The sequence below is a fragment of the Lissotriton vulgaris genome, chromosome 8 (assembly GCF_964263255.1).
Source record: "Lissotriton vulgaris chromosome 8, aLisVul1.2, whole genome shotgun sequence".
Lineage (NCBI taxonomy): Eukaryota > Metazoa > Chordata > Amphibia > Caudata > Salamandridae > Lissotriton > Lissotriton vulgaris.
This window is the reverse complement of record NC_141696.1, coordinates 3834812-3862374: the sequence shown is the minus strand read 5'-3', so window position 1 is coordinate 3862374 and position 27563 is coordinate 3834812.

The following is a 27563-nucleotide window of genomic DNA, read 5'->3' as shown; positions in this document are numbered from 1 at the left end:
ATCAATATAGAACAGTGATACATCAATATAGAACAGAGATACATCCATATAGAACAGAGATACATCAATATAGAACAGAGATACATCAATATAGAACAGTGATACATCAATATAGAACAGTGAACAGAGATACATCAACATAGAACAGAGATACATCAATATAGAACAGAGATACATCCATATAGAACAGAGATACATCAATATAGAACAGAGATACATCAATATAGAACAGTGATACATCAATATAGAACAGTGAACAGAGATACATCAACATAGAACAGAGATACATCAATATAGAACAGTGATACATCAATATAGAACATAGAACAGAGATACATCAACATAGAACAGAGATACATCAATATAGAACAGAGATACATCCATATAGAACAGAGATACATCAACATAGAACAGAGATACATCAATATAGAACAGTGATACATCAATATAGAACAGAGATACATCAATGTAGAACAGAGATACATCAATACAAAACAGAGATGCATCAATATAGAACAGACATACATCAATATAGAACAGAGATACATCAATATAGAACAGAGATACATCAATATAGAACAGAGATACATCAACATAGAACAGACATACATCAATATAGAACAGAGATGCATCAATATAGAACAGAGATACATCAATATAGAACAGAGATACATCAATATAGAACAGACATACATCAATATAGAACAGAGATACATCAATATAGAACAGAGATACATCAATATAGAACAGAGATACATCAACATAGAACAGAGATACATCAATATAGAACAGAGATACATCAACAGAGATACATCAATATAGAACAGAGATACATCAATATAGAACAGAGATACATCAACATAGAACAGAGATACATCAATATAGAACAGTGATACATCCATACAGAACAGAGATACATCAATATAGAACAGAGATACATCAATATAGAACAGAGATACATCAATATAGAACAGAGATACATCAATATAGAACAGAGATACATCCATATAGAACAGAGATACATCAATATAGAACAGAGATACATCAATATAGAACAGAGATACATCAATATAGAACAGAGATACATCAACATAGAACAGAGATACATCAATATACAACAGAGATACATCCATATAGAACAGAGATACATCAATATAGAACAGAGATACATCAATATAGAACAGAGATACATCAACATAGAACAGAGATACATCCATATAGAACAGAGATACATCCATACAGAACAGAGATACATCAATATAGAACAGAGATACCTCAATATAGAACAGAGATACATCAATATAGAACAGAGATACATCAATATAGAACAGAGATACATCAATATAGAACAGAGATACATCAACATAGAACAGAGATACATCCATATAGAACAGAGATACATCCATACAGAACAGAGATACATCAATATAGAACAGAGATACCTCAATATAGAACAGAGATACATCAATATAGAACAGTGATACATCATTATAGAACAGAGATACATCAATATAGAACAGAGATACCTCAATATAGAACAGAGATACATCAATATAGAACAGAGATACATCAATACAAAACAGAGATACATCAATATAGAACAGAGATACCTCAATATAGAACAGAGATACATCAATATAGAACAGTGATACATCAATACAAAACAGAGATACATCAATATAGAACAGAGATACATCAATATAGAACAGTGATACATCAATATAGAACAGAGATACATCAATATAGAACAGTGATACATCAACATAGAACAGAGATACATCAATATAGAACAGTGATACATCAATACAAAACAGAGATACATCAATATAGAACAGAGATACATCAATATAGAACAGAGATACATCAATATAGAACAGAGATACATCAATATAGAACAGTGATACATCAATATAGAACAGAGATACATCAATATAGAACAGAGACACATCAATATAGAACAGAGATACATCAATATAGAACAGAGATACATCAATATAGAACAGAGATGCATCAATATAGAACAGACATACATCAATGTAGAACAGAGATACATCAATATAGAACAGTGATACATCAATATAGAACAGAGATACCTCAATATAGAACAGAGATGCATCAATATAGAACAGAGATACATCAATATAGAACAGAGATACATCAACATAGAACAGACATACATCAACATAGAACAGAGATACATCAATATAGAACAGAGATACATCAATATAGAACAGAGATACATCAATACAAAACAGAGATGCATCAATATAGAACAGAGATACATCAATATAGAACAGAGATACCTCAATATAGAACAGAGATGCATCAATATAGAACAGAGATACATCAACATAGAACAGACATACATCAACATAGAACAGAGATACATCAATATAGAACAGAGATTCATCAATATAGAACAGAGATACATCAATATAGAACAGAGATACATCAATATAGAACAGAGATACATCAATATAGAACAGAGATACATCAATATAGAACAGAGATACATCAATATAGAACAGAGATGCATCAATATAGAACAGAGATACATCAATATAGAACAGAGATACATCAACATAGAACAGACATACATCAACATAGAACAGAGATACATCAATATACAACAGAGATACATCAATATACAACAGAGATACATCAATATAGAACAGAGATACATCAATATAGAACAGAGATACATCAATGTAGAACAGAGATACATCAATATAGAACAGATATACATCAATATAGAACAGAGATACATCAACATAGAACAGACATACATCAACATAGAACAGAGATACATCAATATAGAACAGAGATACATCAATATAGAACAGAGATACATCAATACAAAACAGAGATACATCAATATAGAACAGACATACATCAATATAGAACAGAGATACATCAATATAGAACAGAGATACATCAATATAGAACAGACATACATCAATATAGAACAGACATACATCAATATAGAACAGACATACATCAATATAGAACAGAGATACATCAATATAGAACAGACATACATCAATATAGAACAGACATACATCAATATAGAACAGACATACATCAATATAGAACAGAGATACATCAATATAGAACAGAGATGCATCAATATAGAACAGAGATACATCAACATAGAACAGAGATACATCAATATAGAACAGAGATGCATCAATATAGAACAGAGATGCATCAATACAAAACAGAGATACATCAATACAGAACAGAGATGCATCAATACAAAACAGAGATACATCAATATAGAACAGAGATGCATCAATATAGAACAGAGATGCATCAATATAGAACAGTGATACATCAACATAGAACAGAGATACATCAATATAGAACAGAGATACATCAATATAGAACAGTGATACATCAACATAGAACAGAGATACATCAATATAGAACAGAGATACATCAATATAGAACAGACATACATCAATATAGAACAGAGATACATCAATATAGAACAGAGATACATCAATACAAAACAGAGATACATCAATATAGAACAGACATACATCAATATAGAACAGACATACATCAATATAGAACAGAGATACATCAATATAGAACAGAGATGCATCAATATAGAACAGAGATACATCAACATAGAACAGAGATACATCAATATAGAACAGAGATACATCAATACAGAACAGAGATGCATCAATACAGAACAGAGATACATCAATATAGAACAGAGATACATCAATATAGAACAGAGATACATCAATATAGAACAGAGATACATCCATATAGAACAGAGATACATCAATATAGAACAGAGATACCTCAACATAGAACAGAGATACATCCATATAGAACAGTGATACATCAATATAGAACAGAGATACATCCATATAGAACAGTGATACATCAATATAGAACAGAGATACATCAATATAGAACAGAGATACATCAATATAGAACAGAGATACATCAATATAGAACAGAGATACATCAATATAGAACAGAGATACATCCATATAGAACAGAGATACATCAATATAGAACAGAGATACCTCAATATAGAACAGAGATACATCCATATAGAACAGTGATACATCAACATAGAACAGAGATACATCAATATAGAACAGAGATACATCCATATAGAACAGTGATACATCAATATAGAACAGAGATACATCAATATAGAACAGAGATGCATTAATATAGAACAGAGATACATCAACATAGAACAGAGATACATCAATATAGAACAGAGATACATCAGTATAGAACAGAGATACATCCATATAGAACAGAGATGCATCAATATAGAACAGAGATACATCAAGATAGAACAGAGATACATCCATATAAAACAGAGATACATCAATATAGAACAGAGATACATCAAGATAGAACAGAGATACATCCATATAAAACAGAGATACATCAATATAGAACAGAGATACATCCATATAGAACAGAGATACATCAATACAGAACAGAAATACATCAATATAGAACAGAGATTCATCAATATAGAACAGAGATACCTCAATATAGAACAGAGATGCATCAACATAGAACAGAGATACATCAATATAGAACAGAGATACATCAAGATAGAACAGAGATACATCCATATAAAACAGAGATACATCAATATAGAACAGACATACATCAAGATAGAACAGAGATACATCCATATAAAACAGAGATACATCAAGATAGAACAGAGATACATCCATATAAAACAGAGATACATCAATATAGAACAGACATACATCAAGATAGAACAGAGATACATCCATATAAAACAGAGATGCATCAATATAGAACAGAGATACCTCAATATAGAACAGAGATGCATCAACATAGAACAGAGATACATCAATATAGAACAGAGATACATCAATATAGAACAGAGATACATCAATATAAAACAGAGATACATCAATATAGAACAGAGATACATCCATATAAAACAGAGATACATCAATATAGAACAGAGATACATCAATATAGAACAGAGATACATCAATATAGAACAGAGATACATCAATATAGAACAGAGATACATCAATATAGAACAGAGATACATCAATATAAAACAGAGATACATCAATATAGAACAGAGATACATCCATATAAAACAGAGATACATCAATATAGAACAGAGATACATCAATATAGAACAGAGATGGATCACTGACAAAATATTGTCCTACAAATATCTACCTACAGGAACATCAATGCTGAAATATCGAAGTCAAGAATATCGACATCCTATCTACAACATGGAAAGTACAAAAATATTGAAATAAAATTTGGATGTTAAAAATATCGATGTTAAAAATATCATTTTGGGGGGATAAAAATATAAATGAAAAATAAAGTAAATAACACTAATAAATAAAATAAACATAGTTAAAAATATCTAATAATGTTTAAAATTAATAAATAACACATATATAATAATAATACATTAATTAAACATATACAAACAATATATATTATATACTTACTTAATAATTATTCCAATAATTTATAAATTAATAACAAATATTATAAATTACAAATACATTTACATACATAAAACAAAAACAAAAATAAAAAGTAAATAGTTATTATTAATACATTAAAAAATTAAAAATACTTTTAATATTTTTAAAATTAATTATACACTACATTATCTAAAATTATACAAAAATATCAAATAGCTAAATAAATAAAAATACTATTCAAAACCCATAACTAAAAAAAATACAGTAATAAAAATGTTGTATAGCATAGAACTTAAAATTACCATTCCCACTCCAGAGAGCGCAACAGTAGAGAAACCATTGGATAGCGTAGAGTTAAAATTACTATACCAACTCCAGAGAGTGCAACAGTAGGGAAAGCGTTGGATAGCGTAGGGGTAAAAATTACTATTCCAACTCCAGAGAGTGCAACAGTAGGGAAAACGTTGGATAGCGTAGGGGTAAAAATTACTATTCCAACTCCAAAAAGTGCAACAGTAGGGAAAGAGTTGGATAGCGTAGGTTTAAAAATTACTATTCCCACTCCAGTGAGTGCAACAGTAGGGAAAGTGTTGGATAGAGTAGGGGTAAAAAATTACTGTTCCCACTCCAGAGATGCAACAGTAGGGAAAACGTTGGATAGCGTAGGGATAAAAATTACTATTCCCACTCCAGAGAGTGCAACAGTAGGGAAAGCGTTGGATAGCGTAGGGGTAAAAATTACTATTCCAACTCCAGAGAGTGCAACAGTAGGGAAAGCGTTGGATAGCATAGGGGTAAAAATTACTATTCCAACTCCAGAGAGTGCAACAGTAGGGAAATTGTCGGATAGTGTAGAAGTTAAATATAACATACTTATAAATATTTGTTGTAAATAAAATAATTAATAATTTTTTTTTAAACTCTACATCATTTGCAAATACCCATTAATAATTATTAAAAACATAATTACAATTGAATAATTAACTAACAATAAATTAACAATATATACCAATTTACAAGTATCAATTTACATTTACCAATAAATATTAATTAATAAATGTTAGTTACCAAATAATAAATCTTGAACACTAAAATATTTTTCTAAACTAAAAATATAATTACAATTGAATAATGAATTAACAATAAATTAACAATAAATACCAAAACATATTATTTAATAAATATTAGTTACCAAATAATAAATTTTGAACACTCAAATATTTTTCAAAACAAAAAACATATTAATAATTACAAATTAATTAACAATTAAAATATGGTAAACAATAGATTTATTTTTAAATCAAAAAATATTTTAAATGAAACAATAATTACCAATTAATAAAAATGTATTTCCAATTAATAAAAAGTAATTAACAATTAAACATCTGAATTACCAATTAAAAAAATGTATTACCAATAAAAAAAATGATAATTAAAAAATGTAAGTACCAATTACAAACAAAAATTACCAATAAAAAAATTAATTACGAATTAAAAAAATAATTACCAATAATAATTAATTCAAAATTAAATAAAAATCAATGGCGATAAAAAAAATCATTACTTAATTACAATTAAATTACTTCCCACCCAATTCCCCTATAAACCCACAACCCGCTACAGAACTTAAACACAAACATTTATTAAAATTAATTTACAATTACTAAAAATTAATAAATATTTTGAAAATTAAATTACTTCCCACCCTATTCCCCTATAAACCCAAAACCCGCTCCAGTAGTAAAACATAAAATTAACTTAAAATTAACATTATTAATATATAAAAAATAGTACACATATAATTTAAAACAAATAAAATACTTAACAATAAACAAATATCAATATTAATAACATCGAAATTAGTAACATCGATATATTTGATATCGATATTACTAACTTCGATATTACTTACATCAATATAAAAAAATTCGATCTTACTTACCCTAGGGTCGATATTCTGTCCAACGATATTCTTGACCTTGATATTCTCCACCTTCGATATTTTCAACTCGATATTACTGTAAGTCGAAATTTTGGAAACAATATTTAGACTGTGCACCAACAGAGATACATCAATACAGAACAGTGATACATCAATATAGAACACAGATACATCATCATAACACAATGCCTCCCCCGCACTTGGTGAACCCAATCCATTGAGACATAAGGTGACAGAGCAGTCGGAGAGAGAATACTGCATAGGCAATGTTCTGCATAGCAGACCGAGTCTTGTCCCTTAATGTTTTTGGGCAAACCCACAGCGCGAATGTTGTTCGTACAGGAACATGCTTCAGCTCAGCTCTTATTATGAGCGAGTTCCAACTACAGACCCTCTCCAGCAGGGTGTGCTATCTCTTCTCAGTCTTGCAGGTCTGTGGTTGTATTGTGATGATCTCCTGGTCTTTGTTTAGGACTTTATCTGTTAAGTTGCCATGGTCAGCTCCTAGTAAGGTAAGGTCTGCTGCAGGAGTGTCTATCTTGTGTTCTAGTGAGGTATGGGAGTTCTCAATTGCCCCTGGCACAGTATCCCTTTTGCCTTTTTTGCACATGGAGTCCTTGCTGAAGTTGAGATGTGGTCATAGAATGTACAGGGGTGCTTTGAGTACCAGAGTGCAGGCATCCCTGGGTGAGCAACAGGTTCTGGGGTCAGGTGACTGACTCCGGAATCTGGGGATCACGGTTCGATCCCCAGGGCCGGCGGCAGATTAGCCCAGCACCATATGACTCTGGGCAATAGCTTGCTTAATCTTCCCGACGGCCCCCAGCGCCTAGAGACCCTTACGGGTGATTGTGCGCTTTACAAATGTGGATTATTATTATTATTATTATTATCATAGAAGGGACCCAAGTGCGTAGAGGGGCCTGGGCCCACTTGCAAGTGACAGTTAGGCTGAGTGTGGCAACGCAGCACGTGCCGCCCAGTCCGCTGCACCAGAAAACGGGGGTGATACAGGAAGCAAAATGATGTATGGCCGTAATGAGCTCCAAGGAGGCTGGCCTCAAGCAGTGAAGGGAGAAGGAGTGACAAGCAGTGGGGCTAGCCACCTACACATCTAAGCGCCCTTGGAATGTGCAGCACGGCAGCCCCATGGGCCCTGTCAGGGGATGATGGTGTTCAGAGTAGTAAACTCCTTACTTCGTTCGTAGTTCCAGGTGGTGGAGTGGTGTCACAATGGACGGGTGGACTTTGTTAGCGTGTTAGTATCAGGTGGTGGAGCAGTGTCACAATGGACGGGTGGTCTTTGTTAGCGTGTTAGTATCAGGTGGTGGAGCAGTGTCACAATGGACAGGTGGACTTTGTTAGCGTGTTAGTGCCAGGTGGTAGAGCAGTGTCACAATGGACGGGTGGACTTTGTTAGCTTGTTAGTACCAGGTGGTGGAGCAGTGTCATATTGGATGGGTGGACTTTGTTAGCGTGTTAATACCAGGTGGTGGAGCAGTGTCACAATGGATGGGTGGACTTTGTTAGCATGTTAGTATAAGGTGGTGGAGCAGTGTCACAATGAACGGGTGGACTTTGTTAGCGTGTTAGTACCAGGTGGTGGAGCAGTGTCACAATGGATGGATGGACTTTGTTAGCGTGTTAGTATAAGGTGGTGGAGCAGTGTCACAATGAACGGGTGGACTTTGTTAGCGTGTTAGTATCAGGTGGTGGAGCAGTGTCACAATGGGCGGATGGACTTTGTTAGCGTGTTAGTATCAGGTGGTAGAGCAGTGTCACAATGGACGGGTGGACTTTATTAGCGTGTTAGTATCAGGTTGTAGAGCAGTGTCACAATGGACGGGTGGACTTTATTAGCGTGTTAGTATCAAGTGGTGGAGCAGTGTCACAATGGATGGATGGACTTTGTTACTGTGTTAGTATCAGGTGGTGGAACAGTGTCACAATGGACGGGTGGACTTTATTAGCGTGTTAGTATCAAGTGGTGGAGCAGTGTCACAATGGATGGATGGACTTTGTTACTGTGTTAGTATCAGGTGGTGGAGCAGTGTCACAATGGACGGGTGGACTTTATTAGCGTGTTAGTATCAAGTGGTGGAGCAGTGTCACAATGGATGGATGGACTTTGTTACTGTGTTAGTATCAGGTGGTGGAGCAGTGTCACAATGGATAGATGGACTTTGTTACTGTGTTAGTATCAGGTGGTGGAGCAGTGTCACAATGGGCGGATGGACTTTGTTAGTGTGTTCGTATCAGGTGGTGGAGCAGTGTCACAATGGACGGGTGGACTTTGTTAGCGTGTTAGTACCAGGTGGTGGAGCAGTGTCACAATGGACGGGTGGACTTTGTTACTGTGTTAGTATCAGGTGGTGGAGAAGTGTCACAATGGGCGGATGGACTTTGTTAGCGTGTTAGTATCAGGTGGTGGAGCAGTGTCACAATGGGCGGATGGACTTTGTTAGCGTGTTAGTATCAGGTGGTGGAACAGTGTCACAATGGGCGGATGGACTTTGTTAGCGTGTTAGTATCAGGTGGTGGAGCAGTGTCACAATGGGCGGATGGACTTTGTTAGCGTGTTAGTATCAGGTGGTGGAACAGTGTCACAATGGGCGGATGGACTTTGTTAGCGTGTTAGTATCAGGTGGTGGAGCAGTGTCACAATGGATGGATGGACTTTGTTAGCGTGTTAGTACCAAGTGGTGGAGCAGTGTCACAATGGACGGGTGGACTTTGTTAGCGTGTTAGTACCAGGTGGTGGAGCAGTATCACAATGGACTGGTGGACTTTGTTAGCGTGTTAGTACCAAGTGGTGGAGCAGTGTCACAATGGACAGGTGGACTTTGTTAGCGTGTTAGTATCAGGTGGTGGAGAAGTGTCACAATGGGCGGATGGACTTTGTTAGCGTGTTAATATCAGGTGGTGGAGCAGTGTCACAATGGACGGGTGGACTTTATTAGCGTGTTAGTATCAGGTGGTGGAGCAGTGTCACAATGGACGGGTGGACTTTGTTAGCGTGTTAATATCAGGTAGTGGAGCAGTGTCACAATGGACGGGTGGACTTTGTTAGCGTGTTGTTAATATCAGGTAGTGGAGCAGTGTCACAATGGACGGGTGGACTTTGTTACTGTGTTAGTATCAGGTGGTGGAACAGTGTCACAATGAACGAGTGGACTTTATTAGCGTGTTAGTATCAGGTGGTGGAGCAGTGTCACAATGGACGGGTGGACTTTATTAGCGTGTTAGTATCAGGTGGTGGAGCAGTGTCACAATGAACGAGTGGACTTTGTTAGCGTGTTAGTATCAGGTGGTGGAGCAGTGTCACAATGGACGGGTGGACTTTGTTAGCGTGTTAATATCAGGTGGTGGAGCAGTGTCACAATGGATGGGTGGACTTTATTAGCGTGTTAGTATCAGGTGGTGGAGCAGTGTCACAATGGATAGATGGACTTTGTTACTGTGTTAGTATCAGGTGGTGGAACAGTGTCACAATGAACGAGTGGACTTTATTAGCGTGTTAGTATCAGGTGGTGGAGCAGTGTCACAATGGACGGGTGGACTTTATTAGCGTGTAAGTATCAGGTGGTGGAGCAGTGTCACAATGGGTGGTTGGTAAGGTTCAAATTAATGTGAACACCAACAGACCGTGCTGGCAAAAGGTACCACGAGAGTCAGCTGATCTTAAGTGTGTTCAGGGGTGGGGGGGGTCATCGCTCCAAGGCCAAAAGATTAGTAGGCCAAGAGGGGGAAGGTAACTTAGTCTGAATAATATTTTCAGGCTGTAAGATCTCGGGGATGCATCTACTAATTTGTGACCTGATTTGGTTACTCTGACTAGTTTTCTCGTGGTGTGAATTCTTGGGGAAGTTTCTACTAGTTTGGAGACTGATTTGGTTCACGGTGGTGTTGGTGGCTCCGTGCACGTTTAGAAGTTCATTGGTGATGGTCGATAGGTTAAGCATCTCGGCCATGAGATGGGCTAGGCCTGTGGCTAACTCATTGAATTGTGCAAATCAAACGGAGTTGGGAAGGTTAGTAGTATGTGTAGGTGTATGTTCTTTTATGGAGGGCGATCCGCAGGTAGGGTCTGTATGTGTGAACACATTCTCTGGTTGCACGGGGATATCCTCATTAGGGATCAGAGTGGTAAGTTGAAGGAGGTCTGTTGTGGGATCTAAGTCGGTGTGTGGACTGGTCATTGTGTGTTGTTTTCGGATGGGTGGTATGAGTATTGAGTATAGTCTCCGATCAGATGTTGTGGTAGAGAGTAGATCAGGGGGATCTTTGGAATCTAACTTAGATGAGAGTGGGGATAGAAGCAAGACGTGGGTGGAGTCCGGGTTGGTGGCTTCATTCATGGTCGACGGGGATAACAGTGATGAATCTGCAATGCAGCGATCAGTAGCGAAGAATAACCCTGTCCCTTCTGGGCCGGGGATCGAGGAGTGGAAGCGACCAATGTGACGGGGGTAGGAATCAATGGGTGTGTCTGCAATGATGTGATTGGTAGCTGCGTGCAATCCAGTCCCTCCTGGGCCAGGGGACCCGAGTGTGACCGCAGTGGCTGGGATGTAGGGCTCATTGGGGGTGTGAGGAGATGTTGGTTGGGAGGAATTTGTGATGGGATTTGGTCCTGGAGTTGGGGTGGCCTCTAGATACTGACGGTGATAAGATGCGGGGAGTGTGCTTTTCTTGCTGTTTACTGCTTTCTTGAGAGTAGGGAAGATCCTGTCTATGGTATCTAGATTAGCATCGGAGGCTTGTATAAGGATATTACCGTTGTTGTAGATGGTGATGGTGGCATTCGCAGGGCAAAAGACTGAAGCTGTTACCGACAATTTGAGGGCATGCGGGTTTCTTTTTAACGTTGGAGATTCGAAGCAAAGAGTAAAAGATATTTCTCCACTGGGCACGTTTCTTTGTGTGGAAGATAAGGTCGTTGGATAATATGCCTTTGCTAATGCAGAAGTATGGGTCTGAAATAAAAGTCTCAGGGTGGGTTATCATTAGCCGATGCTTGAACTTCTTTGCTGCATATTTGGAGAGATAGGGCGGGTAGAGAATGGTGAGGGGATGATGGCCTGAAGGTTCAAGGTTTTTATCCATTTTATTATTTCCTGTCTCCTTCTTAATTTCTATGTTTCCAACCTCGTTGTTGTTTTTATTTTTATATGTGTTGCTGCTGCAGGTGACTACACTAGGAGATGGGATGTGGCCTAAAGGTCAGAGCTGTCGACTGCAGGTTGGGAGGCTTCCTCAGCATGAAATATGTGGAGAGACATCTGCTCATCTTATGGTCCCCCCGTTGGCTTTCCACCGGGCATGAGGAGGGTTTTGGGTCTCTTGTTCGTTCATTTTCCAGCTGAATCATGATTCGAGGTCATTGTGGGGAGTTTGTGCACGGCTTTCTGTGTCTATTGCGGTAGCACTCTTATAACAGTTCCTTTCACAGGATACTTACATGCAGAGGTGTGTGGCTGTCGGTGCAGAGCCATCAACACCATTCTCCAGATAATCCCCACCCCATATTCAGCCGCCTTATGCTTAACCTAATAATATTAGAACATTCTGCGCAGAGTTTCAAATGCCAAATAAAGCAGCGCAGGGACTCCGTTTGGGGTCAGGCAGAGGGAGCATGATCGACATCTCGAGCTTAGTTGTAGCACAGGGCTAACTTAATTGAGGTAGTACCTGGTTCCGTTTGGTATGTTAACAGTGTTATACGGTTGCCTACAGGTGTGATTTAGGAACGCTGGAATCAGGGAGGAGAGATATAGTTAGCTGCAATGCGCTTCTCTGTCCCAGCCAATCTTCAGGCCACGTGGGCCTACTGCTGGGAGAGGGTAGTGCGGTTTATTTTATCCTGTTGATGGGACACTTCGGTGGGTGTGCCACCATGGATTGGATTGGATTGGATTTGTTTTTTGTATAGCGCGATAGCTACCCGCAGGCGTCCTAGCGCTTAGCAAAATACAGGTGCGTGGGTGCGTGACCATGGCAGATCACACTTTGTCTTTATTCACATGACACACTGGCTAGTGTAACCAGGCGCTGTATAAGCTTCAGTTATTATTATTATTATTATTATTATTATTATTATTATTATTATTATTATTATGATGGAAGGAAGGCTGCCACTGTACAGATGGAGCAAAGCGTTATTTGCTGTGTCCAGGAGTCCCGGCGAGAAGGGATGAATCCTCCTCGCTGTGGGGGTTATGACTTGTGATCCAACCCTTACTTTAAGTCCAAGTAGCATCATTGTGGAGCGATATTGAAGAGCGCTGAAGTTAACAACTCTTGTCTTGTACAGGCTAAAAGACTGGTGAGTGCTTATGTCAGAAGAGTTCCTATTGTGAAGTCTTCACGAATTTCTCAAAAATTCTAAAGTGATGGCACAACTCAGACAGTTGAGTCAGAAGTTCATTTCTGTTTGTAAACCTTGCATTCTTGACGGAGCATAATGCTTTCGAGGACTTTCAGCACCTTATTATTACAATTTACCATTGTTGCTAGGTGTCTTTCTTGAGTGACATGCAAGTGCGTTAAGTGAGAAGTGTCTAGGTTACTCCCAGGGAGGCAGTGGGTTCCTTACAGGACCCTCAGTACGGTGGGCTGCGTTAGAACATGAACTGGGAATCTTAGATTCCGACATTGATGTCATTGGTCTCTCATGCTATTATTATATCTGGAGCTGGGGAGTGTGAGCAGATTGTACATTAGTTGCGGCACGTGAGAGGGCAACTCCACCACAACTAGATAACGGTCGGACAGCCCACCGCACTAGCTTCGGTCTTAGTTCAATTGGGGTCACCTATGGTCCTTACTTGGTTCTGTTTGATGCTCCTGCTCTGCTCACACAAATTGATCTAAGGCAACTAGCTTAATTTTGATGGACATAATCCAAAATGTTTCACATTTACAGAATGTGTGATTTTATCAATTACCTGTGCATAGTTTTATTCATATACACTGTATTAAATTAAGTTACATTATCACTGTATTAACTAGTGCGTCAATGGACGCTCGCGCACCGAGGCATTTTGCATCGGTGAGTGTTGCGATGCTGTAAGGTTATGCAGGTTAAATAGGACTGGCAGGTCACGCTGGGGTCAGCCAAATGGCCACTTGGGGGTTAAAGGATGAGTTCAGAGGGCACAGGAGGGGTCATGGCAATGGCAAAGAAAACCTGGACTGATTTATCTTCTGGGTCTGGTGGTGAGTTCGACCCCAGGTCATAGGACCTTAACCTGTTGGGTTCAATCAACATTTCATCCTCCTGAGGTTGTTAAAATGAGTATCAGTGAGCGGGGTATCAAATATCTCTTATACAGCGGTATTATGCCTACAGGAGCAATTGCACTTTACAAATCTACAGGTGTTATGTTACGGTCCAGCAAGCACTATACACAGGTAACTGATGAGCGGAAAGTAAGGCGGGTTGGATATCACTCGTACTTTTACCGGCACTGGCCCATCGTGTCGGGAGTTGCTTTGGCAAAGGTATTGCGCAACAGCCGGGGAATGTTGACAGCCCATCCACTCTAAGCTGATTGTTTAAGTTCATCCTGGGCCGCATACACACCGCCCGGTAATAGGCCCCTGCGGTTGTGCCAGGAATTACTAAATTACAGCTGAATAGGAGCAGATGGGTTAGCCCGGCTAGCAGAGGGGTCACAAGATGGACCTATGGGCACATGATGGGTTTTCTTGCTGCACGGTCCTCCCTGTTGACAGCATCTGGGATTTACTACAAATTACTACTGAGAAGGAGCAATTTAGGCCTCACAGGTAGCAGATCAGGTAGGTATCCCAGCTGTATAGGTCGGATTGGAGGACATGCCCAGACACATACTGCTTTAAATTCCAATTAATTCAACACTGGGACTCGGGCCACCACTCCTTCCAGGGTGCAGTCTGAGAAGGAAAAGAAAGGGTACAGGAACCGCAAGATTTGAATACATTTAAACTAGTCAAAGGACCGACTTAGTGATGCCCAAAAGGCAAGTACCCACTGGAACTGGATTATGACACAATATTGGTTCAATATTGTTGCATCAAAAAAAAAGTGAGGTGCAAACTTAGTGGCCAGTTAACAGGGATGTTCCCTCAGCATGACCAGTGCGTACCAGAGGACGCTTCACTTAAAGTTAGAGACTGCCGGCCGGAGGGTTGGTATAGCCAGGTGGTGTATGAGTGGTTGCCCTGGAACGATGGCAGGGTTTTCACGGCGTGGTGAACACTGGTTTGGAGGAGAGTGGTTGACAAGTGTATTAAAGTAAGTCACATCTCCATAACTTAGGAGAGGGCAGGCAAGATTTGAGCATTCACGTACCCATCGTTTTTCCCAGCAAAAGCTTCCTCGTTGTCTGCACCCCGGCATTATCCGTATCAGAATTCAGGTGCTGGACAAACCATGCCAGGGTGGGTGCATCGGTACGGCAGCATGGCACTCATCAGAAGTCCACAGTTAGACTGGGGGTGGATTCTGTACATACTGTTCTCCTCCTGTTCTCGCCTCCCAGAAGTTTTTCCCTTCTCTGCAATTTGGTAATATTAGCAGACGTTTGGCACTGGGCTGCTCAAGCTACGGTGGGGACATCACAGGGTGAGCCAGCATCTAAACGCAGTCAGACGGTGACAGGCTTGTAGGCGATGATGGCATGAATAGATGCAGAATACTGCAAAGATGAGTGGGTAAAGAGTCCCTGCAATTAAGCTAAAAATTATTGATATGGGCTACATTCGCTAAAGCAGACATTCAGGCAGGTGGCTTGCGTTAGTTTGTCATTCCAAAAAGTGTGCTGTGCCTCCAATAGTGTTGAAAAAGATTGGTTTGGGGCACAAATGCTTACAATGACCAGAACACCCTCTGCATTCATATTTAATAAGGCGCAGGTAAACTTGTGCATTTGTTTTACTCCATGTCCTCAAATCCAAAAGCATTGGTGAAATGTGTTGCCACTCCGGTATACCTTTAGCAAAAGCAACATACGCTGGGGTGGGGACACCATTATGGCGACACAGCATTCGAAGATCGCTGCCAGACTGATCGGTTCTGCAGGCAATACGGACATGAAATGTGGCCGAATATTAGGAGTGACCTTAAAGGACCTCAGGTCTCATCCCCGGTGGTTAGATCTACCTTTGTCTTGGTTTAGGTGAGGAGGCTCACCTGGTGCTCTCGTAAGGACATGACTCAGCTTAAATTCGATACATGTCATAGCACTCCTATGGATGCGAGGCCCATGCCTAGGGTGCTAGCTCTGGCGGGGGGTGCCATCGGTCACAAGACTCCACCCTGTCCCCGCCCAATGACCCTCTCCAGGGGGTCCATAATTCTCTTGCTGCGCAGCACATGGTAATCATTTTGAACCCTCTAATTTGGGATTCGCCAAGTAGGGGGGCGGACAATGACTTAGTCAACCCCAAGATGTAATTGCACACAGTGTACAATGGAATTGTGGTTACGAAGAGAGCAGTACTTTAAATTCCCTTTGGTGTATTATTTCTTGCCAGCACTGAACTCATACCTCTGCTGGTCAGCGGGTAGAGATATGGGTATTGTCTCAGCCACAAACAATAACTTGTTATTGAATATACTGATGGCCTTGGAGATTAGCTCCACTGTGCCAACCAACGAATCCAGAAATCAGGGCCTGGGCGTTGAGGGGTGAATTCAGGGCTCAGCTGACCCCTAATCCGAAGGCCGGCATTGGCATGAGACATACAGTGATACATGTCAATGCCCGGGGGTATTTGGAGGAGGAGGGGCACCACCTGTCAAAGGTGAGCATGGACTTGTTCTGGCAGGAACTGGGCGCCGCCCTGGTAACAGCGGGTTGTAAGTGAAAGAAGTCGCCTGCAGTGGTGGGGGCCTCGGATATGACGGCGGCCACATCCAGGGCTATGGCGGAGTTAGAGGGTGATTCGGAGGCTGAAGGGTACATAGAGGTACCCTCTTCAGGAGCACAATAGGTGTGCATATGCCAAACAACCCCAGGAGTCGTTACGGCAGGACCCTGGAGGAAAGAGACGGTGCCCCGCTAGTCCTTCGGGCGGTTGTAAACCTGGGTAACCGGGGGCTTGCCTGGACACACTCCACTCCTAACAAGGTGTGAGTAAAGGGATGGACTCCACAGTATTTAAGGGGGATAATCTCCACTAAATGGTAGCACCGATTGGGTTGGCCATGGTGCAGTTGGCTCATCAGGCATGCAGGGCAGCTTAGGTTAGTCACTGCCGCCTGCCCTTGGATCGCCTGTAATTTAACCCACCACGTTGGCATATTTCTGGTATGAAATAAAACCTGCAGCAAGATGTTTTCCAACAAACATGTCTTGTGTGTTTATTCATTGATGTGCATGCTATGTTCTTCTTGTCAGGTGAGTTGCCTATATTGGCGCAACGGTGCTTTAGACCGTTGAGCGCAACCCGTCATGTACACAATAGGCAGGTTTACATGTAAGTTAGATATGTAGTGTAATGCCCAGCATAAGTCAGCAGTCTAGTGCTGAAGCCTGTATTCACACTGAACACCCACCCACCACTGATGTCACAGGTCATGTGACACAGTACCAATAAAAGAGGCCGAGCGCACGTGCTCTGGGCCAGTTGCACCAGATCTCCAATGTGTCCTGCGTCAGTGTGTGAGGGCCTGCCAGCATGAGGGCCTAGGGCCCACCACAGCCCTTTACAATGGCGACCACGGTAGCTGTGCCCATGCGTGCCAGCTAAAAGAAACATCGAGGAAAAGGGGAGAGGAGAGCTGCCTGCATCGACAGCACACCCTTTTGAAGCGTGCCAGCCGCCGAGAGGCCCACGGGGCGTGTGTCGAGCCCCGGGCCTGAAGGGAAAGGAGAAGGTGACCGGGAGCTCACCCCGCGCCTCTCGAACCTGCTGAGTGCCGCCCTGCCGTGGCGGTGCCCCCAAGAGGAGAAGCGGACCGGCCACAGCCCACCTGTACCGGCTGCAAGTGAGACTGAAGAAAGTGCGGACCGACCGGAGCCCACCCGCGTCAGCCGCGAACGTGCCCACCTATCGTGAAGCCCTCGCGGAGCCCACCCGCGGATAAAGATGGCCCGTTGGCCGAAGGTGAGCCCGAGTAAAAACAGCACCCAAGTATAAGCCCCGCAGCGTGTGCCAAGCTGCCAGGCGTATATTCACCGAAAGCGGAGCCCACCCGCTGTAAACACTGACTTTGCCCCAACAGTACGAGCGGCGTCAGCTATGTGCATTTAATTAAGCAAGGCTCGCGGAGCCCACCCGCGGCCTGCTTACAGTGACGCGGCGTCGGCCGCAACTGCCCACGTAATTAAGCGAGGCTAGCGGAGCCCACCTGCGGCCTGCCTGCGGCGTCCCCCGCACCCGCCGCACTGCGTGTGTGAAAAGCGGCGGCAGGGCGAAGAACATGAAAAAAACAGCGCCTGCAGCGTGAGGGAAGCTGCCGGGTGCCCAGAGAAGAGAACCAAAGGCAAGCGGAGCCCACCCGCCAAGCGCTAACACCTCTGCCAAGCCCACAGCAACCTTTCCACCCCGCGCAGCGTGTGGCGCCAGGCTGCGGCAGCGAGGTGGAGAGGGGAGAACCAACGTCGGCCTGAGCCCCGGATGCAGCGCAGCCCTGTGAGGAGAACTGCGAGGCACTGCGGGGATGCGCTACAAACCGATTCCATACAAGAGCTCCGCCTGTGAGCATAACAGTCAGAGGCGGGCTGCAATGAACACCCGACTTGCTGATAAATGAATAGAACTAGGGTGAAAATGACTCACCGCAGAGAGGAAAGCCTCTGAATTAGTGCCCCAAACACAGCGGACTGACCCCAGCAGCAGCGCCGATTCCCCCCCGCCCAGATCAGCATGTGAAATGAGAGACTGCTGCGGGCGGGGAGAACAAGAGAGACAAAGGGCTAATCGGAGGAGCCGGCAAGATACGTGCCCCCTCCGCGAGACTGACATGAAAGGCGCAGTGACACTAGAAGAGCCACAGTCGTGTGGCCACAATTGCACAAGTCTCCTCACAAAAGAGCTCTGAATGGTGAAAATCGGAGTATTACCCCAACACTCAATACAACACACCAGGCACTTACCTTGCTAAAAGGGAGTCACAAGAAGGTGTCAGCAGGAGGGGCTATCTTGCACTGGAAGAAGGGTACACGAGCCCCTGCAGCGCCAAGAACCTGCCCAGATTCACGAGAACACAAGCAAAGTGACACTGCCATCTAATGGCCAATCCTCAGAACTGCAAGGAAGTAACAGAAACAAGCATGCGACAAGCCAAATAAACAGAGTGCACACACAGCCCAGCCAACAGAAGAATCCACACAAGTGATGCACAGAGACTGATAGAGGACCACCTGCTGGTAGGTAGTCACTCGCAAGAAGAGAGGAACGCGCCACAAAGCACAAGGAAGGTCTGCAGCAAAAGACTACGAAGAGCAGCAACCTGCCCGCCGTCAAGTCCTAAGAAGTACACAAGCCATCACACCGCCGAGGAAGAGAAAAGGTAATGGCGCAGGAGCGCGTCAGAAGCACAAGAACGCGACAGAATCCAAGAACAGAGAGAGAAACCCCAGAAGCGCGCCAGGAGTGCAGCGACTCCTCACAGGATATCTAAGAGAATGCGCGACAAGTGCGCCCACGAAAAGAAGTTTACAAGAATCGCAACAAGCACCTAACAGAAGAAGCATGACCAGGAGAAGATCCATGGAGTGGTGACGCAACCCTCCAGAATCAAACACCCAAGAAGCATCTACACCACGCCAGGAGAGAAGACAGCGATGCCTAGTGGCCACAGGCCATCGCTGCAGCAGAATGGCAAGAGTAAGAACACCCCACACGAACCAACGATGGTTCTAGAACCCAGCACCAGGAAGTGCGAAAGCGCATGACGCAAATGCGCAGCAGTGCGGACAGCACTAGCCCAAAGCAGCAAGTCACAAAGAAGACACGAAGAGCGCACCCAGATGCGCACCAAAGCAACTCAACTGCGATGAAAAGAAAATGGTTGCGCAGTCAACCCGTAGCATTGAAGAATCTGCACAACGGCAACATGACCACTCAGCATGGTCACCAAGCATGAAGAAGCTCAGCACCAAGAATCTTACCTCGGCAGAAGGGACCAGCGCGAGGTCCAAGAAGTTCAGACAAGGCGCGGTCCGAGGACCTGGACCCACGAACTTCAACCACACAAACTAACGAAAGCAACAGGAAGAAGATGTGAAGGTTGTGACGCTAACCCTGGAAGTGAGTGACAAGAAGACAGTGTCCTAGAACTAGGACAAGACCAGGAAGACACGTGCAGAGTGCGCGCGCTGCATGGGGAAGCCTGGCCAGAGAAGATGAAGAAAAGGGGACCAGGGTACCTCGCGAGAAGAGGAGAAGAAGAAAGATCGGAGTGGCATGCCGCCACCGAAGAAAGGAAGAAAAGGAGAAAGAACAGAGTGGCCACTTCCACTAAGAAGAAAAGAAGGAAGAAGTAATCAGAGTGGCACGACTGTCAGGGTAAGAAGAAGGTAGAAAGAACAGAGTGGTCGCCGCCGCTAAGAAAAGAAGAAGGAAGCCACCCCTGCGGAAAGAAGGAAAGGGACAGGCACTGGAACACCTGAGTGCAATGGAAGACAAACCTGGCAAGAGCACCGGCAGCGCAGAACAGAGACAACCACCTACGAGCCATCCATCCACATGGCGAACGCAGAAGAGAGCAAGATAGACTGTTGGCGATATCTGCCTCTGGGGTATGAGCGGAAGATTGGATGGCGAGACTACTCAGGCCTCCAGAAGTTGAGGACCTGACCTACCTCGCACCAGCCTGTGGCAAACCAGAATCAGAGGCCTCAAGGGACTCTGGTGGCAGCAAGTCCCGCACGGGAGACAGATCTACAGAAGCACGTCTGCAGGACCCAAGGGGAGGAAAGCCTCGCGAGCAATAAAGAGAGTCGACAACTCAACCTTCAGGTGGAGGTAGGACACAACGGTGAGGCTCGTGGAGCGCCCTGCTCACGGCCTGAAGGCTATGGTAGAGCAACGCGACCAAAAACACCAGTCCAGTGGAAACCTGGCAAAGAGGTCTTCCCAGACATCTTGTGGCAGAAGAAACCCGGCGAGAGCGGCATCCTAGTGAGAGGGATGTTCGCACCTACTCTTTTCACCTGCCAAGAAACACACTGAAGCCTGCATGGAAACATCACGCAACCAGCATGGAGAAAAGAAGCCGGAAGACAAACAACAACCATGTCATCCATCTCTCTTTAACTATTCGTCACCAAGAGAGCAAAGCAAAAGGCAGGGCTGAGAACAGAGGACAGACAGCTCAGACAAAGAGTGAACCCGCCGAACAACTGCAAACCGTGCCACTGAGAACTGTTAGTCCAAAACGCAAGAAACATACTGCCTGCGGCTTGCAAGCAGCCAAAGAGACTCATTTTGAGAGCGCAAGTCCAATGTTATTTTCTGTGTTTTCTTTCCCCCACAGGTTTTTGGACTTTTTCTGTTTGGGTTAATTTTTAACCAATTTGGGGAGGGATGTAATGCCCAGCATAAGTCAGCAGTCTAGTGCTGAAGCCTGTATTCACACTGAACACCCACCCACCACTGAAGTCACTGGTCATGTGACACAGTACCAATAAAAGAGGCCGAGCGCACGTGCTCTGGGCCAGTTGCACCAGATCTCCAATGTGTCCTGCGTCAGTGTGTGAGGGCCTGCCAGCATGAGGGCCTAGGGCCCACCACAGCCCTTACATGTAGTTGCACTGCGGGGCTGGCATGAGAAGAGCTTCGCTCCTGCAGGAAGGAAGACAATGTTAGAAAAATAAACAGGGTTTCCAAAAAAGATAGCCTTGAATTCACTTTTATTTATTCTGTGTGGAAAGTTGTGGCTTTATTTGTGCACATTTCTCTTAGCAAGAAAATGAACACTGACCAATGAGAGCGAGGACGTTGTGCAACAAAAAGCATAACAGCGTCCCATAAATATGCACGAGCTCTGGTGCGTGTGTGTAATGTGGTAAACCCCTAATTTTATTCATTGAAAATGGCGCTCTCTCCCCGTCTATATACGAAAGAATGTGGTCCGTTGAGGATTCGGATCTTGGCTTCAAAACTTTCCCTGCTTCAGGTGGAAGAGGTGTGGCGCTGCGGCCAGGGAGACTGACGCCGGACGCTGCGGCCAGGGCGACTGACGCGGACGCTGGGGCTCACGGCACTGACGCCAGACGCTGGGGCTCACGGCACTGACGCCAGGCGCTGGGGCTCACGGCACCGGCGGCAGGTCAGCCCAGCACCATGTGACTCTGGGCAGTAGCTCGCTTAATCTTCCTGAGGGCCCCCAGAGCCGGGATGCCTCCGGGTAGCTGTGCGCTCTACAAATACTGGATTTACATTTACATTTTTTACCTAAAATGTGGGTCACAGACCAAACACGAATCAACCCCCTTGTATCACAGCGCCACGATCTTCCCAAACCACGGCTCCTAAAAGTGCTGTTATAAACAACGAAGCACCCTGCGTGTTCTTGAAGCGCTATTCAATGATTCACTTCCAGCTGTGGCACTGCACACGCGTCACTCTGCGCCGTTATAACAGACTCACAAAAAAACAAATATCATAAACAAAAATAAACACCCAAAAAAACCAAACCTTACATATGAAAACCATGTAATTGAGACCATGCTATCGCCATTACGTAAGACATTCTCATCACTGCATTCATTGTGGAATTTCACTTTCTCATCAGAAACACGTGACTGAACACATAGTGAAATGACATCCAGTATATGCCAACCCATCTGCAATCGCAGAAATACCCTTTAGAGTAACTTCTAGTAACTGTTCGCACATTATCAGCAGAAATCCTGCACTGCATGCCAAAAATCAATACTAAATGCTGAATTGCTCTTCAACCGCCATCTGCCATCTTTCAACTTAACTGAACGCAGCCGTGAGCCACCAAGAACATACAAAGGTGTCGAAATATTACAACCCGTCTTGGAATTCCATTGGTCTCATATTTTTTAACATGGCCCAACTCCCAATATTCACAATTTTGGGCCAAAGCTTTTGTTTGGTGTAATAAAAACTCTTCATCTTCCTATATTTTTCTGTCACGTTGGAAACAACTTTATCAAAAGACACCTCTTCAACATCCGTGAAACGAACTCTCTTCCAACCATTCAAGATTTAACCAAGTCTTGACTTTCCTCCGTGTTAATAGAAAAAAAGAGAAATTTCAGTTGAATTGTGTGGGGTATTGTGGCACGCCCATTCTTGACCCTAAAAAATGCCTCAACATTCCCCCCACACATCAAAACACTCTATATGCCTTCTTTCAAAAGTCTGTTCCATTTCTCAACAGCTACATTGCTTTCGAGGAATATAAAACATAACTGTAGAACGTCTGATATTTCTTTGCTTCAAAGACATTTCTCCATCCTATCTGAATCTAATTTTCCGCCACAAAATTGCAACAAACCCACTTTGAGAAATAATCCATTAGTACCATAAAATAATGCATTCATAGCGGAAGTTGCGTCAAAGGCCCGGCGAAGCCAGATGCACATTCAGGAACAGGAAGTGGTTGCTGAGGAGTGTCCCTTAGATTCCAATGCTTGTTCGATCAAAGGCGCACCTCGCATGGACTCATCATGGAGTCAACAAGTGTATTCATTGCAGCCACCCAAAAGATTGTTGTAAGATTTTCTTGGTGAAAATGGCACCTAAGAGCCCAAAGTGTGGAAAATTGATAACTCTCTGTCGCAAACTAACCAGAGAAACACATTTTACATTTCTTAATAAAAACACAATTTTCAATTGATAAATCAGCAGATACGTGAAAAAATCATGAAATCACCATCTAGATGCTTGACAGACATCCGTGCATAGAACACATATGCTGCATCACTTTCATCATAGTGGAAATGTTTTCACGCGCTTCCTGCCAATATTAGCAACATTTAAACCTGTAACTATTCGTTCGTTGTCTGACATACTGTCCGCTGTGTAAAGGTAACCAAGTTAAACAGGCGGCACATATATTAGTACCTCCTGCGTGGTAATACGCATCAAAATGGAATTCTTGTGACATAGATACTATTCAAATGAGTCAAAAGGACAGGGAACCTGCACCCTTATCTTCCAACAGATAAATCAACGATTTATGATCCGTAAACAAAATAAACTATGAGCCCAATGTAGATCTAGTAGGACGGTGATTCCATTACAATGATGACGGCGATCCCGTCCGCTGAAATATAAATCCCATTCTATCCTACGGGACGGTGACAGATATCCCGCCCGCTGAAATATAAATCCCATTATATCCTACGGGACGGTGACAGATATCCCGTCCGCTGAAATATAAATCCCATTCTATCCTACGGGACGGTGACAGATATCCCGTCCGCTGAAATATAAATTCCATTATATCCTACGGGACGGTGACAGATATCCCGCCCAATGAAATAGAAATCCCATTATATCCTACGGGACGGTGACAGATATCCCGCACGCTGAAATAGAAATCCCATTATATCCTACGGGACGGTGACAGATATCCCGTCCGCTGAAATATAAATCCCAATATATCCTACGGGACGGTGACAGATATCCCGCCCGCTAAAATATAAATCCCATTCTATCCTACGGGACGGTGACAGATATCCCGCCCGCTGAAATATAAATCCCAATATATCCCACGGGACGGTGACAGATTTCCCGTCCGCTGAAATATAAATCCCATTCTATCCTACGGGACGGTGACAGATATCCCGTCCGCTGAAATATAAATTCCATTATATCCTACGGGACGGTGACAGATATCCTGCCCAATGAAATAGAAATCCCATTATATCCTACGGGACGGTGACAGATATCCCGCACGCTGAAATAGAAATCCCATTATATCCTACGGGACGGTGACAGATATCCCGTCCGCTGAAATAGGAATCCCAATATATCCTACGGGACGGTGACAGATATCCCGCCCGCTGAAATATGAATCCCATTCTATCCTACGGGACGGTGACAGATATCCCGCCCGCTGAAATATAAATCCCATTCTATCCTATGGGACGGTGACAGATATCCCGTCCGCTGAAATATAAATCCCATTATATCCTACGGGACGGTGACAGATATCCCGTCCGCAGAAATATAAATCCCATTCTATCCTACGGGACGGTGACAGATATCCCGCCTGCTGAAATATAAATCCCAATATATCCCACGGGACGGTGACAGATTTCCCGTCCGCTGAAATATAACTCCCATTCTATCCTACGGGACGGTGACAGATATCCCGTCCGCTGAAATATAAATCCCATTATATCCTACGGGACGGTGACAGATATCCCGTCCGCTGAAATATAAATCCCATTCTATCCTACGGGACGGTGACAGATATCCCGCCCGCTGAAATATAAATCCCATTCTATCCTATGGGACGGTGACAGATATCCCGCCCGCTGAAATATAAATCCCAATATATCCTACGGGACGGTGACAGATATCCCGCCCGCTGAAATATAAATTCCATTATATCCTACGGGACGGTGACAGATATCCCGCCCGATGAAATATAAATCCCATTATATCCTACGGGACGGTGACAGATATCCCGCCCGCTGAAATAGAAATCCCATTATATCCTACGGGACGGTGACAGATATCCCGCCCGCTGAAATATAAATCCCAATATATCCTACGGGACGGTGACAGATATCCTGCCCGCTGAAATATAAATCCCAATATATCCTACGGGACGGTGACAGATATCCCGCCCGCTGAAATATAAATCCCATTCTATCCTACGGGACGGTGACAGATATCCCGCCCGCTGAAATATAAATCCCATTCTATCCTACGGGACGGTGACAGATATCCCGCCCGCTGAAATATAAATCCCATTCTATCCTACGGGACGGTGACAGATATCCCGCCCGCTGAAATATAAATCCCATTCTATCCTACGGGACGGTGACAGATATCCCGTCCGCTGAAATATAAATCCCATTCTATCCTACGGGACGGTGACAGATATCCCGTCCGCTGAAATATAAATCCCATTCTATCCTTCGGGACAGTGACAGATATCCCGCCCGCTGAAATATCAATCCCATTATATCCTACGGGACGGTGACAGATATCCCGTCCGCTGAAATATAAATCCCATTCTATCCTACGGGACAGTGACAGATATCCCGCCTGCTGAAATATAAATCCCATTCTATCCTACGGGACGGTGACAGATATCCCGCCCGCTGAAATATAAATCCCATTCTATCCTACGGGACGGTGACAGATATCCCGTCCGCTGAAATATAAATCCCATTCTATCCTACGGGACGGTGACAGATATCCCGCCCGCTGAAATATAAATCCCATTCTATCCTATGGGACGGTGACAGATATCCCGCCCGCTGAAAAATAAATCCCAATATATCCTACGGGACGGTGACAGATATCCCGCCCGCTGAAATATAAATTCCATTATATCCTACGGGACGGTGACAGATATCCCGCCCAATGAAATATAAATCCCATTATATCCTACGGGACGGTGACAGATATCCCGCCCGCTGAAATAGAAATCCCATTATATCCTACGGGACGGTGACAGATATCCCGCCCGCTGAAATATAAATCCCAATATATCCTACGGGACGGTGACAGATATCCTGCCTGCTGAAATATAAATCCCAATATATCCTACGGGACGGTGACAGATATCCCGCCCGCTGAAATATAAATCCCATTCTATCCTACGGGACGGTGACAGATATCCCGCCCGCTGAAATATAAATCCCATTCTATCCTACGGGACGGTGACAGATATCCCGCCCGCTGAAATATAAATCCCATTCTATCCTACGGGACGGTGACAGATATCCCGCCCGCTGAAATATAAATCCCATTCTATCCTACGGGACGGTGACAGATATCCCGTCCGCTGAAATATAAATCCCATTCTATCCTACGGAACGGTGACAGATATCCCGTCCGCTGAAATATAAATCCCATTCTATCCTTCGGGACAGTGACAGATATCCCGCCCGCTGAAATATCAATCCCATTATATCCTACGGGACGGTGACAGATATCCCGTCCGCTGAAATATAAATCCCATTCTATCCTACGGGACAGTGACAGAT